This window comes from Protopterus annectens, chromosome 12.part0 (assembly GCF_019279795.1).
Source record: "Protopterus annectens isolate FY-2018-M chromosome 12.part0, PAN1.0, whole genome shotgun sequence".
Classification (NCBI taxonomy): domain Eukaryota; kingdom Metazoa; phylum Chordata; order Ceratodontiformes; family Protopteridae; genus Protopterus; species Protopterus annectens.
The window spans coordinates 702,730,210-702,746,491 of NC_056746.1; positions in this window are offsets into that span (position 1 = coordinate 702,730,210).

Sequence of the window (16,282 nt, forward strand, 5' to 3'; positions counted from 1 at the left end):
CATATGCTGATAGCTTAATTTACTGTTCAGGTGTTGACTTACCTTGTGTCAATGGCTGTTGTGTGTTAAATAGTTGAGGGCTGCCTATGTTGGATGCACACAGTAGACTGCCTATACATGACAATTTACAGGTAGTCTTGTGTGTGCCATCCATTTTACTGTGTGTGCAGGTGGAGAAAGGTGTCAGTCCCTAGGTGCCTACACTGTCAGTGTGTGTGCTATACGTTCCCTCTTTGCCAAGGCATGGGCATACTGGACATGCCTCCGCCTGCCTACTGGGGCTGGCTCAGAGTGTTCATGGTCTGAGTACCTCTGTGCCTGTGGGGCCCTTGGCAATGGTATTGGGCTGTGAGGGCCTTCACCATTCTGTCCCTGCTGCAGCTGTTTCCGCAGGACCATATTGTCTAGCATGGCACATACTATGAAGATGTGGGCACACATGCCTGGAGAGTACTGCAAGGCTCCACCAGATATGTCCAAGCAACGGAACCGTGATTTCAGCATCCCAAACACATGTTCTATGATGATTCTGGTTTGTGCGTGTGCCTCATTATGGTGTTCCTGCATGGGTGTGTGTGCATTTCTGATGGGAGTCATCATCCACAGTTCCAGTGCATAGCCAGCATCCCCCACCAGGTGGCCATTTGGGATGTCCCCCTTGGCAAATAACTGATACAGCTGTGAGGCATGCCAGATGTGAGAGTCGTGATAGCATCCAGAGCTGCCAGCACACGCATCCATGATAATGCCCTGGACATTGCACACGACCTGACAGTTGATGGAAGGGTATCCCTTGCAGTTTATGTAGTGCCTATCCTGCTCACCGGGTGGTGACTTTATGTGTATGTGCATGCAGTCTATTGCACCCAGGACCTCAGGGTATTCTGCCACATGGTGGGAAGAGACGCATATTGCTGGCCAACACCTCCTGCACTCGAGGGAAGTATATGTGCTCATTGGCATGTGGTACCCTGGATGCTGATGCCTGTGAGACCCCAATGATATCCCCAGTTGGTCATTGAAATATACCTGTAGCTGGTATTCTCAGGCTTACACATACCTTTGTATCCACTGGCATGAGTTCCCCTCTGTTTGTTCTGGCTCTAATGCGTGGCTGGCACAGCTCCACAAGTTGTTGTAGGATGTCCCTGTCCACCCTGTAATGCTCTACTATCTCCAGATCATGTAACTCCTGGTAGATTAACCTTGGTCTGAACACTCTCCTCCTCCTCTGGTGCCTGAGCTGGTCGTGTGCATCATCCTCCACACCACTTTCACTCTCCAACACATGCTGGTGGATCAAAGCTATGGCAGCCTCTAACATGTACATACTAAAAGTTCCCTGTCTGTATACACCACTGGTGCAGAGTGTATGGGAATGCACAAATGTGTGTGAGGTGCTTTCACACTTTATACTATTGTGCTATGGATGCTGCTGATGTCAGTGGGTGTGTATGAGCTATTCCAGCTGCAGCGTGTCTTAATTATGGGTTTTGCAATGAGTACTGTAAGTGTGGGGCCTTTACTGTGGAGATATACTTGCCTGCCTTAATTAATCTGTTGCCCTTTAATTCAGTTTTAAACCTGGATCCCCTCCCATTATCAGGCATGCATCCACCTGCCGTCTTTTTATTTTGTACTTTCCCTACCCAGTCATGGCAAAATGTGTCTTGTAGCCGATATACTGCAAATCAGCTTTGTTCTGCTATGACACTTTACTGGTTTCTTTGCAGTACAGCCCCTCCCCTTTCCTGTTCTGCAGGTAGCTTCTTGCAGCCTTGTTAGCTGTTGTCAATGGCCCACTGTAGGCTCCTAGGTGTTAATTAGTCATCTGTACTCTAATTTCCCTGCTGCAGCATTTCCTTATTTCTTGCCTATATCCTTCCTGTTTCAGCTGAAGTGCTCGCCGCACAAACCCATTTACCAGGTTTACGCACGTTTTCATCTCCGTTCACATGCATACTTGGTTACCGTGTGTGCTCTCAGCTAAGCAAAGCTATGGCCAGTTCAACGCACCTCTATCCTGCAGCTTTGCCTAGCTAGGGGCAAACTGGTTTAGCAATGCTCCAATGTGCTTAAAGTAATGGCGACACACACCCTCTCTTGATGTCATCTTTATCTCAAGGGCACACCTTGGTGTTATAATGCTATGCTGTGAGGTGCATCCTCTCACCAGCGGGGAATCTGTGATTCACTATTACTCCTCTCATTTGCATGGCATTGCCTACTAATTCCTAGCTACCATGCATAACACTGTCACAGCCCCTTAGCAACCCTTGTGCCATAGTATGGTGTAGCATGCCTGACATTGACTAACATTGCAGTTTTATTCTATATTTCTATATTTTCCTTGCAATCCCCTTTGCGCACCACTGCCCTGCGCTTCCACATCGCTATAGTGCGACTATATATATTAAATATTAATTTTATATTTTGTACATGGTTATTTTTATGCCAATGGCTATATATTTAGCCATTGGCATATATTAACAATATAATACATGTGTTTGGTCGGCTGTCATGGTTCCGATTTTATGTTTGCAAAAATGTAAACCGTTTTCTACGGTTTACATTTCTGCATGCTTACACTATGCCTGCACCACTTCCCGGATCACTACATACCTTCATTTGCATGCTACACTGCTGCACATGGGGTAATTGGCATACAGGGCCCAGGAGTTGTGCAGGTGTAGCATACGCTGGTAGCGCACGTGGGAGCAGCTCGTTCCTGGATCGCTCGGCCATATTTGGTGATAGAACACTGACACTATGCTTGCACCTGGCGCAAACTTTATGAATCCCGGGGTATGTTTTAGATTAGGTACTATTGTTTTGGATGTAATGTGTGGGAAGGTGGTCACGTACTGTGTCTGGCAAACTTCCAATTGGTTGAATTGTGTTTGGTTTGTTGATAAGAATCCAATCTGAAGTTGAGTGCAAGCTGTCAGACTTTCTTTTGATTCTGTTGGTGAAGGTGATTTGTTTTGTAAAGCAGTATAAGGTAATACATTCTTAGGTAGTGTCACTGACCGCCAGTCAATGTTGAGGTCACCTAATATAAAGTTTCTTGTTGAATATGGTAAAATATCTTCTTCTTTTTTTACTTTCTTTAAGATTTTGGGTTTCTAATTCCATGACAGGAATTGACCTCATTCCTATGTCAAAGTAAGATTAAAATTTATGAAATTAGTATTGTTTCAATATTTGATGCTAGCCAAAAGTGCTCTTTGTAGCTCCTGCAATGTCCCCAGAATTGATTTCTTCTGTAATTCATATGGAGTTACATGTATCGGTAACATATCTAAGTATGATTGTAAAGTCTTTTTTATAAGACCCATTGCTCCTACTACTATCGGAACTGTCTAGGTTTTCTTCTTCCACATTGCCCTAATTTCTGCCTGCAAATCCTGGTATTTTATGACTTTGTGTCTCTCTGTACATATGACACTGTAATCACTGGGTGTAGCAATTTCAATGATCACTGCTACTTTTGTTTTCTTTTCCTGGACTACTATATCTAATTTTCTCATATATGTTTTGTGAACTGATGGTAATGGGTGATCCCATGTGAAATAAACTTCATCATTTTCTATAATACTCTGTGGCTTATGTTTCCAATGCTTCTCAGCTACTTCAATATTATAATGTTTGCACAATCCTCAATTCAACAGTCTTGCCACATTATTATGCCTTTAAGTATACAAGTCTTCTGCTACTAGTGCATCACACCCAGAAACAAGATGTATAACTGTTTCCAATTCTGTTTTACAAAAGCTGCATTTATCTGTTTCTCTGACATGTTGAATGGACTTTGTAAGCTGACATGTATGTAGTGCAATAACCCGAGTTGTCAGTATTAACATTTCATGTTTTGGTTTAAATCCACGTCCTGTTAGCAATTCCTGCATTAAATTATGATCGACATGAGGTTGCTCCACTAGTTTTTTGTACTTGCAACTATAGTTATACATTTTCCGCATTTCTTGCCTTCTCATCTGATCCTTCACATTATATTTGTTCTTTTATTTTTTGGCACATTCAGTTGTTGCCTAATTTTTATTTACTTTGGGTTTGATTTCCATTCTCATTTGACACTGATATGTTTCTGCTAAACTAAGCAGGGAAATCATTTTATACTTGTTCTCCTCATGTTTTAAAACTTTCTCTATGTTTGGATCTTGTGAAATCATCAGGTATGTATGCAGTCCTAAGATTGCTGATCAATACATGTAATCAATTTTGTGGAGGCCCACACGGATGTATGGGGAAAATGTAATCCTGGTATGCACTAATTTTTATAAATCATTCGGTAAGCATGAAGCATTTTTCTTGTTTTCCTGTCCATCTGATCCAAGACCTTTCAAGACCAGTCAATCACCCCAAAACTGTAAGTTAGAACAGGAAGACCAAATTAATTTATAAGTTTGGACTTTGTTCCTAGATGTCAGAGCTGATTTCAGTATTAATTTTAATATTCTAAAATATTGATTACTAATTTTTATTCACATTTGTTCATGTTTTATTCCTGATCCTTCATCAGTTACCACATATTTATACACTCCCTGTTGCTCAAGTTCTTTTATATTACATTCCTGACCCAGACTGATATGTTGTAGGTGCTGCAGCTTTCATGCCTTAAAGGTTGCTTTTGGACATTTATCAAGACCAAACAATATTCTTATATCATCTGAGAAAGTTATAACCACTTGCATCTGTGCATTCGCTTTCTCATCTGATGCACTATACAGTTCTAAATTGTCCACTAATAGAACATGGGAAGTCTTTACACTTTGCTGCTTTCTGGGAGCCAAATTGTTGCCATAACTTAATCTATTAAGTTGACACCTTAATGGGTAAAGGGCAAGAGAAAAGAGCAGCGGTGACAGAGTCACCCGGAATATCCCCCTTTGAATTTTTATCACTAGGATAATAATTTGTACTTTATCATGGCTTAGCTGCAAAGTAGTTTGCCACTGTTTCATGGTCACTGTAATGTAATCAGTGTAGGATTCATCTTATACATTTGTAAGCACTCTTTCATCCATGAAAACGGGGTGCTGTCAAATGCTTTTTTTGTTGTCTATTTATGGCATACTTGATTCTTCCCCTTTTTACAATTCTCCATTATTATTTTATTTAGCAACAACTGGTCATTTGTTCCATATGAATTTTGTTACCCTTTTGTTCTATTGTCATTATTGAGTTTTGCTCTAGATGACTGTAAACTCAGTAGGCATCAATTTCAGTGTATAGCTTATACATCACAGGAAGGCAAGCTATTGGTCTAGAGTTTTAAGGATATCTTGCAGGTTCACTCTGAAGGAGGAGCATCATTTTTCCTATTATTAACCAGGCTGGTGTCATTTCAAGTTACATTCATAAATAGTTCTTACTCATGGCTAAATTTTCATGTAAAGTTCTTAATTTTTTTAGCCAGAAAGTTAGGTACTGCATTTAGGCCGTTGGGGGGGGCTCCAATTACAAGCTTTTGTTAATTTTTTCTCTGGCCGTTACTTCATCCAGTTTCATATCTTGTACATTTGAACTTCTTATTTTTTCTTGTACTTCTTCTACCCATTCAGCAGCTTTTTTTGCATTTATATCACACTATTGAAAGATGAAAATAGAAAAAGCTATTACATCAAACCTAAAATATCTAAACCACAAGATATCGAACATTCAGAACAGCAGATTGTTTCCTATGGAAAAATGTTGCTATTCCGAAACACATACACACAACACAAGCACACCAAAAAAACAGCAATCCTCACACATACACTTAAAATCCTACATCTAACCCTACACTAAACTGTACATACACTACTATCTGTCCACTTACCTTAACCCAAACCCTAACCCTAAGGTCTGTCACTATCATACACTCACCTAACCCGTGCCCTAAACCTAACTCACTTAACCCGCCCCTAACCCTAAAGTCTGTCACTATCACACACTCACCTGACTCGCGCCCTAACCCTAACTCACTTAACCCGCCCCTAACCCTAACGTCCACACAATCGCACACTTACCTGAACCCGACCTGTACCTTTCCATCACAGTGCTGAAAATAGCAAAGCCACTGAACCGGCCAACCGAATTCTTTCCTTAAGAAAAAAATTTGGTGTTCTGCAGCTTCGCTATTTTTAGCATTCGCTGGATAGGGGTCGATATTAGAACATTCGAAGTTTTAAAACTTTGATGTTATGATATAGACATGCTTTTTTATGTTACACAGGATTTTCATAGATATTTTTCCAAAATGTGCCTATTCTTTTTTTTTTCCTTTTTTTTTTCTTTTGTAATGTTTCTACTCCTTTTGCCTCATTTCTCAGTTCTCTATAACACTTTTTTTGGGTCATCAATAAATTGCTAATTTTATACTTTTCCTTTATAGCAATCTGCATATCCACAAAGTTATTCTACCTGTGCTGATATCTTTAGTTTATTTGCAATCATGTACAATAGAGGCTGATCTGTTCTGATACTTTGCATTGCTTTTATCACATCTATCTTTCTGAGTATTTTTGTTGATTTGTTCCCTCTTCTGCACTTTTCTAACAGCAACACTTTTTGTCTTAATTGGTTTATAGTTTTCTCTATTCAATACTTGCATAATGGCATTTGATTTCTCCTCTTCCTTTCCCTTATACCCTGTGGTTTTGTGATAAGAATTCATCTGTTATTAATTTAGCTGTGTAGTAGGATATCCTATTTACTTCAGCTATATTGTTTGGATTTCTATGAACAGTATTGACTACTGCATTCATTTCTTTTACCAAACTTCTACAATTTCGGGTTTTATTGACTTTATGTAGTCTATTTCTTTCACTGATCTTAATATGTCTATCCATCTCTATGAAAGCAAGTGATTCTTCCTTTAGATCATTTTCTTCCAAGCTAAGGGCACATTCTTTGTTCCCTGTTTCCTGCAGGCATTCTACAGAAAGTTCCAGAAAATCTTCCTGTGCCATATTCTGTTTAGCTTCATGCTTTGTTATCCATTGCTCTTTCATATGAGAACTCGATGGCCTATCATTCCACAACATTGACTGCATCAGAGTTGCTACAGCTTCCTGTTGCTTCCCTTGTGGGCAACTCCAACTGAACTCTTGCACTGGTTCCTACTGAAGGCTCCAAAGTATCTCCATATAGCAACTGATAAGATGCTTCCTGCTCAACTGGTTTCTCCTTAATTTGGGGATTCATTATTCTATCATGCTAGAATTTTATTAGAGTTAGATTTTCTACTCTAATCCTTCAGTTCACAGGTAGTCCATATTGTCATTGTCTATTTCTTTAACTTCTGCATTACTAATCCTCTTTTCTACTTTCCCTTTTTGTTTTCTTATTTTTTGTATTCTGAAATGTCCATGTCTGGACGCCTTTACCTGCACTCTTCTTCAAATATCTTGGGTCCTGCTTTTTTACATTGTTCCATTATCCTGTGACATAACCTGTGTTAGACTTTCCCCCAGATTTAATAAACTCCATGTAGGAATAGTGTAAGTCCTACACGGAGTGTACTGTGGCTGTTTCTGCAGCTCCCCCTCAGCAGCACACCTTGCATATTAATGAAGGAGCACTACTGAGAGAAAGCTGTGTAACACAGTTACAGAATCAGTGTAGGGGGTGTGTTACAGTGTCCACAGATGAGTAACACACCCCCTGCACTGTTAAAGTGCAGGATGACACTTAAATAATAAAGTGAAACACATTTATATAATTTTGTTTTTTGTTTTTTGGGGGGGGGGTTTGTCTTTCCACGGCCCGGCACAGCACTTAGCAATAGACACGTACCAGACATCTAAAAATCGAAACCAGATGCATTTAATTAGTTAAAAAAGGTCATGCTTAAGCATAGCTAAGCAGGTTTGCATTGTGTGAAGCTATGCTCAGCAGTGCTTAAATGTAACTGAAAGCTATATAGAACTGTATAGTTCTAATCACCATATCCTCAGTAGCTGAATGGAGTGACGGCCTCGTGTGCAGTTGGTGCCTGATTCAAATACAGGCCATTCGGCTTTTTACATGCGATAGGGAAATGTTTTAAATTTTTTTTATATATACATTGACATTTGTCAACTGGGTTAGTCTAGCTGGACCAGAAACCCATATTCAGTGCTGAATCGAGGATAAAAGCCACAGTTACACACAAGTGTCCAATACGTCATAGTTACACTTCAAGGTAATGTAGTGAAATGCATATGTTTAGGAGATATAAAAGTAAAATAGATAGACATAATAAGAAAGTATCATTAATGAATAATTACTTTCAGTAATTTTTTTTTTATTTTTGAAATACTCTGGTTTGCCCATAGCTAAGCTAAGCATTGCTAACCAAACCAAGCAATGCTTAAACAGGGCCTACTTTAGCAGTACTTAGCAATGTGCAGCTCTGCTTAGCTGATTTGGGCACTGGAAACAATCCCAGTTTAAGAAGTCCTCAACTCAGCTAAGTGGGTTTGCGCACCATTAAGCCTTGCTAAGCATTGCCAGTTTAAGCACCACTCAAGTAAGTTTAGCGAGTTTGCATGGTGCTAAGCTTCACCTAGCATTTTTAAAAATGGTCCAATAGTGGAAAAAGGTGGGGAAAACAGCCTTATTTAAGCTAAACAGGTGAGAATACAGCCAGAACCTGCTGGACTTTGATAATTGCAGGAGTTATGGCTGGTGTTGAAAAGGTTGCGTGCTTCTGGGTGCAGCACTGGGGCATTTTGGAGTCCAAGGTCATGGTTGGGCTCCTTGTGAAAGACCATGGTGACCGGCTGCTGAAGGGCCAGTACCAGGACTTTGAATACAAGTCAGAGGCCTGGGACCGGCTGGCACATGAACTCACCACTGCATCTGGCATCCCCCCACCCTGGTGAGCAGGTGCATCATCATTATAATGACCTGGGGTGTATGAAGGGGAGCTCTTGGCCCAAAGGATCCAAGATACAATGCCTCAGAAGTTTGTAAGTATAGAAACCATTAAGTTACCAAAGTGCATTGTGCATATCTGATAGACAGGTATGCATAATGGTGTGTTTTCCTCCCACAGCTGCAGAGGAGAGGGCTCATAACCTGGAGACCCATGCAGGGCACCTGGCCAGGATATGCCACGAGTGTGTTGAGTACAGATATATCTTGCAATATATAGTAATATAATTAAGAAAGAGTACAGTAGTAACTGCCAGTAGGTATAGTCTGTTCTGAGGGTACTGCAATTAATGTGTGCATAGACCTGGACTGATATAAGTGAGTATTGACAGCTACAGTTCAATATAGATGAAACCATGAAACATACTACTGTTATGGAAAGAAAGTTAGTACAGCATTAATAATGTTGGGAATAACATGTGTATACTGTATTAATAATACATGTTCTGGTAATAAAGTACACCGGCATTGAAAATGTGAAAGGAATACATTAACTGCATTCCTAAGCTACAGGAAATACAGTACAACTGCAGTCAGAATTCTGAAGAAATAAAAGTAGTACTGCATAGATTGTGTAATAACAGATGTTTTCCAATGCCTGCATTATTTAAAGTGTAAAACAATAAAGACTGTCAGCTGTATACCAATCACTAAGTCATCTCACCAGACAAATTTGTGTTCTGCCAATTGTTGTGTGTTCTGGGCTGTTCAAGAAATCAAATATTACAGGTTTTATAGGTTCATAGGTTCATAGGTAGGTACTAGGTTATCTGCCTGAAGGCATTTATAAGCTTAGCTAGAATGTGTTGGCTTTTGCCACCCCCTTAGATTAGTTCCCTGTGCCTCTGTCCAGCAGAGCCACTGAAGTGATCCCTGGGGCACACTTTTTGTTTCCCATCCACTCATCAAGGTTTCTCTTAAAGAGTGTTAGTGAGGAGCTCTGCCTAATGTAGATTGGAATCTTGTTCCAAAGCATGGGAAGTCTCTGGGACAGGAATCTATCACTCCAGCACGTCCTATTTATTGTTGTGGTGAGGTTTAGGTCCCTGGAGCGTGTGGCTCAAGGGGAAATGGTTTGCTTTAGGTGGAGCATGTCCATCAATTCTGGGTTGGACATGGCCTTGTATGTCAGGCTGAGCTCACCTCTGAGAAGGTGGTATGCAACCGAGTACAGCTGAAGTTTCTTCAGTTGAGTTGCATAGGGCATCTGCCTGAGGCCAGTGATCCTCTTGGTGAGGTACTTCTGTGGTCTTTCCAGATGTTGCAGGTGTCTTGCAAGGTAAATCCCAAATGGGGCATTGTACTCTATGATGGGTCTGATGAGTAGAGGGGCACAATGACCTCTTTTGATCTGGATGCGAATGCTTTTGTGATTAAGTGGGCCACATAGAAGGATTTTCTAACCACTTAGGCAATGTGATTATCAAAGGAGAGATTACAATCTACTTGGGTCTCCAGATCCCTTATTACGTCTTCCATATTTAGGGGACTACCACCTATGTGGTAGTTTGTGGATACTTTGTTTTTTCCAAAGGGGATGACTATGCACTTTTTGGCATTTAGCTTGAGGCCATGATTTTGTCACCAGGTATCTGTCTCAGAGAGTTCCTTTTGGAGGATGTCTGTGTCAGCCGGAGGTCACTTATACCCCTAGTTTGCAGTTGTTCACAAACTTGGTCAGCCATAGTCCTCCTGTGCTTGCCTCTACCTCTGAGTAGTATATGCCAAACAGGAGGGGTCCTAGGACTGAGCCCTGGGGAACACCATTTGTAACCAGTTAAAAGTTAGACTTAGCTCTCCCAACTCTCACCATGTGGGTTCTGTCTGTGAGCCAGTTGCCAACCCATCTTGTGACATAGGGGTTTATGTTCAGGCTGGTGAGCTTGTCTATAATACCAGAATGGGGAATGATGTCAAAGGCCTTTGTGAGGTCTAGGTAGGCTGTTTGTACCACCTTTTCCTTGTTGATAGCCTTGGTAACTGTCTCAAAGAAGTCCACCAGGTTTAGGAGGCATAATCTTCTCTTAACAAAGCTGAACTGGGTAGGGTCCAGTGTTTGGAGGTTCCCAATGTCTCTGTTAATGAGTTTCATGATGATGCACTCCATAGTCTTGCAGACCAAGCTAGTCAGGCTTATAGGGCGATAGTTCCTGGGGTCTGTTGTGGCTCCACCTTTGTGCAGTGGAATAACCATTGCTGTGTGCCACACTATGGGTACATAGCCTGTTGAGAGGCTTTGTTTGAACAGTGTGTTTAGGTGAGGGGTTAGTTTATCTTTGAGCTCATGTAGGACACAGCCTGGGACAATGTCTGATCCCATTGATGCTGTGATTTTGGATTTGGAGAGGGCTGTTTTAACCTGAGTGTCTGTGATTTCAGGGGCTCTACATTCTTCTGGTATGGTTATGGGCCCTTTTGAGGGTGAGGGGGTGAAGTTTGCATTAAACTTGTCTGCCAGGATGTTGGCGATATCGGTCAGTTCAGTGTATTTTGTGCTATTCTGCACTAACTCCGAGCAGCTCTAAGCATCACCACTTAGATTCTTGACATAACTAAAGAATGCCTTGTGTTTATCTCTGGAGTCCTTGGCAATTTTTCTTTTGAAGCTAGCCTTGGATGATTTTATGAGGGATTGTAGTTTCTTTGCTGATACTGATCAGAGATGTCTTCCCTTCTTGGGATTTTGCTCTTTTCTGTGCTAGTTTCCTCCTTCTGTTGTATAGCTTGTTTATGGCAGGGGTCCACCAGACTGGTTTCCTTTTCTTGGAGTGAGTCTTGGCTTTGCTTGGGATAGCATGATCCATGCATTCTTGTAGGTGCCTATAGAATGCATTAGTAAAGGATTTTGCAGCTTGGATAGCATTATCCTTTAGCATGAGGGCTTTGAAACGTTGCACCTCAGTCTTGTAGGTGCCCATAGAATGCATTAGTAAAGGATTTTGAAGCTTGGATAACACTATCCTTTAGCATGGGGGCTTTGAAACGTTGCACCTCAGTCTTAAGTAACGTGAAGTTTGCTTTTGAAAAGTTTTTCACGGTGGTTTCTTTGACCAGGGGTGGGTGTAGAATGTGGATATAGAGTGATTTGTTTATGTTCAGATGTAACCAGAGAGGGTTGACCTCCGGTGTGGAACACCGGTCATCCATGTTGCTGATGACCAGGTCCAATATGTTGTCACCTCTGGTGGGAGTGTTGACCAGTTGATCCAGGGCATTTGAGTTTATAAATTCTAGGAAATGTTGGGTAGGGGAGTTAGTACTTGAGTAGTTCTCCCAGTTAATGTTTGGGTAATTGAAATCACCCAATATTAGGGTGTTTGGTAGGACGTTTATGTTTCCCAGTGTTTCCAGAAACATGGAATGGGGTTCCTGGGACATGGTGGGTGATCTGTAGCAAGCTACAATTTGAATTGCAGTTTTGCCCATTGTTAGTTGCATGTGGATGATCTCTGAAGCATCGTGCTGTGACACTAACCTGGAGGTGTGGGTATCCTTGATTAATATGGATACGCCCCTGCCTTTTGTATTTCGGCCCGAGTTCTGTGGCCGAAATGTATGGTATGAGTTGTAGCCTGGTAGTGCTGGGGTGCTCTCTAGAGCCTTAAACCAGGTTTCTATTAATGCACATATATTGATTTTCTCCATACTGAGGAGTGCCTCGAGTGCATGCATTTTGAGGTTTAGACTTCTGGCATTGAGTAGCATTACCCTCAGCTTTTTGTTACTTGTTCTAATTACAGTGGTGGGTTTGTCTTTTGAGGCTTGCCTAAAAAATGGCACTATGGGGGTGACAAAAGCCTTGGCCAGTATTTGAAAGCCTAAGGGTGACAGGTGCAAGCCATCTCTAGTGAAGCAGCGTGGCTTGTCGAGCATGTCATCCCAGGTGGACAGACACTGGATCCCCTTTGAATGACACCAGAAACTTAGTCAATTGTTAAAATTGATAATTTTTTCTTTATACTGTGGTATCATTCTTGGTGAGGGCAGGATGCTACTCAGGGTCAGGGTCATACTGGCCTGGGCTATGTGATTAGAGAGCTCTTCCATGTCTCTTTTCATGTAGTCCAGGGAGGTACGGATCAGGTCATTCACACCAACATGGACAATGACAGAGTCATATTTGTACTTGTTCTGGAGTGACCTGAGTGCTTGTGTTATGTTGGCAGATCCTGGCACTCAACATGCAGCTAACAGTAACATTCTCCTTGTTCACCCTAGTGAGTGGGACGTCAGTGTGCCTGACTATATAGTCACCTATTACTAGTGTGTTAGGTATGTTATTTTGCCTTAAGGGCTGTGATTGCATGGCACACTGGTTTTGTGAAGTATGTGTTTCATGGTTTGTGTTGGGGGGTGGAGGTTGCTTTGATGTCTACTTTGGAGGTCTCTGTTGCTTTTGCAGATTTTTATTTAGAGCATCCGAATATGTTTTCATGTATTTATGTGTGTTTTTTGCTGGTGCTGGTTTAATGCGTCTATGTGAGACTGGTGGTGTGATGCAAGTATTTACCTTCTCCTCTTGACTGTCTGAACCAGTCTGGGGTTGAGAGAGATTAGCCTCCAGTTTGTCTGTATAATTGCATCTCTCGCATGTATTAGTGTTTGGTGGTAGGAGGAGAGGGTTGTCTGTGTACATGAGGCAGTTGTAATATTGTCTCAAAATGCCCAGATTCACCAGCTGGACTGGAGAGTACACCTGAAACTTCCCTTTGGACATGCCTGGATAGGTAGAGTGAACTGTTTTACTGATTGGCTGGTAAGGTTGAATAGAGAGCCTTGTCCTTCTGTACAGTATAGGGGGGTCTAGTGTTAGGGTTTATAAGTGCTTGCTATGAGTTTTGAGCAAGTGCCGGGCTGAGAAATGAATGGTTTGAGTGCTTAAGTTGAAAGTTTGTCTAGTTCCAAGGGAAAAATTGAAGAGGAGACTGTGGAACCGGGAATAGTTATACCTAGCTAACCGGCGCTGTCTGGTGTGCAAAACCAGGCAAATGCAGTTTTTATAGCAGGGAAATGAAAGAGATAGAAATTAGCCCAAAATAGCCAATAAACTACTAATTTCTGGGCTGATACCACTCCTCCAGGGACAGATAGGTTACTCAAAGCTCTCTTCTCTCACAGGTGAACAGATAAACTTCCTTCTATCCAAGTAAGGTATGGGCAAATACAGAGACTTGTAACACAGCCCTGAATTTAGCACTAACCTGAAAACTGGACTATACTAGCTTAGAAAGGTGGGAAACAAGTATTTTGTTTCAGAAAATAAAGCAGATACAATAAAAAAAAACACTTTACATGCACAGAAAATTATACTTATTGTTACATATCTCAGATCAGAGTTGTAGTCAATGTCCCTAGTAATAAAGTAGGAGGAAACACAAATGCAGTAAAAGCAGATGAATAAAGTGCAATTTTTGTTATATAATATATATATATATATATATATATATATATATATATATATATATATATATATATATATATATATATATATATATATACATATACATATAATATATATATAAAACAACAGAAAACAAACAAACTGATTTAAACAAGTTACCCAATTAACCAGAAACAAGCTCAAAACTGAGCCCTGTTCCAGCAGTCTTCAATCAGACAAGTTCTAACTGCACACTCCTGCCACTAGGGTGCAGGGGAACCTTCTCTAAAAAAAGATGGCCTGGATCAGTGGTCAAGTTATACAAACAAAGCTAGATTCAGCAGGCCTGAATCTGGTCTATGCTACAGCAACAAGGCGCACCAGTTTCAGAAAGAAACAGTTCAAATAAACAGGCACAATAAGCCCGTGACCAGAAATTCCAAGCTCAGAAGGGCAGAATCCAGCCTCTCCTCCCACAAGAGTGCCGACCACAAACCTTCTTAATGTAGAATAACTGGCCTGAAGTCCAAGTGCTTAAACCAGAACTAATACACTTTTAGAATACTAGACACTGAGCCTTCAATCAGCAATTCCCAGCTTAGAAGGATGTAAGCTACCTGTTCTGCCACAACAGTGCAGACCACAAACCTTCTTAATGTAAAACAACTGGTATGAAGCCCAAGTGCTTAAACCAAAATACTTAGAATAATTGTTACAATTTAATCAGACTAAAGCAGTAATAAATGCAGCAGAATAAATACAATTTAATATTTTTAAGAAGAGGCAAAAGCAAAATAAAGTAAGAGGAAACACAAATACAGTAAAAGCAGATGAATAAAATGCAATTTGTTATTTATTTTTTTGTTAGTAAAGTGCAAGGAGAAAGGAAGGAAGAACCTAAGTGGGTTGGCCTTCTCAAATCTTCTCTCTGTATTAAGTAGAGTGAACACTAGACTCAGAATATGATCTCACTGTACTCGGTTAAGTGAGCAAATGAGATGGACCCAGGAGGAGTGTTCAAATACAGACTTACAGGAGGGTCAGGCAATTCCAGAGCCACCAACACTAACACCAAGACAAGAACAAGGAGGGTGGGTGGGGAACTAACTGCAGAGAGACACACATCACACTATTCAGTGAAACAATTGGGTAACAGAAAAAATAAAATACAGTACTTTTAAAACTGAAAGTTTGCACTTAGAAGAATAAAATACAGGACTGCAAGTCTGCACTTAACTTCAGCTTCTAATGCAATTTTGTGAAGTAAACATGTGTATAATACCATGAAGTGACTAAAGGTTGGCCAATAAATAACTGTTACATTAAAGTGTAGACGTGGAGCTGTACTACAACATATAATGCAATATGAAATTTGTTCTGCACTACGATCTGAACCTAGTGTAGTACTGTCTAAGCTACTATAGTGTGTCTCCCAGGATTGTCTTGTGTTAACCTTTGCATTTCAGCTATATGCATCCCTGAAAGTAGGTACGCTGATTCAGGCAAGTATGAAACTAATAGCTGTAGACTGCAAATATGCCATCTGTAAATGTATATGGGTCAGGTAGGCAACCCATCACCCCAATCTGGTTGGTACAAATCACACATATTCCCATACAATAGGGGTTAATTGTGTATACCTGCATTCCAAGTATTAATACACAGTTCACCTTCTATCTCTGTCATGCATGAATCTCATGCATGCATGTTCAGCTGTCACTGCAGACTTGTGTGACACTCTACCTCACACTTTTTCACCAGGTGAGCTTTAGGTACATATCACTCAATCAACACACAGCAGTAGCTCAGATTGATAACAATATATATGTTGTTCATTTTGCCACACACAGACCGGGGTTTGAATCCAGGACAGGTACTAATATATATTTATAGTAACAGACAAGTAGTACTGACTATTTATAGAAACAGTTATGTATTGTTAACAAATATTCTCCCCATAGGACTTACAGGTTAATAAATGTC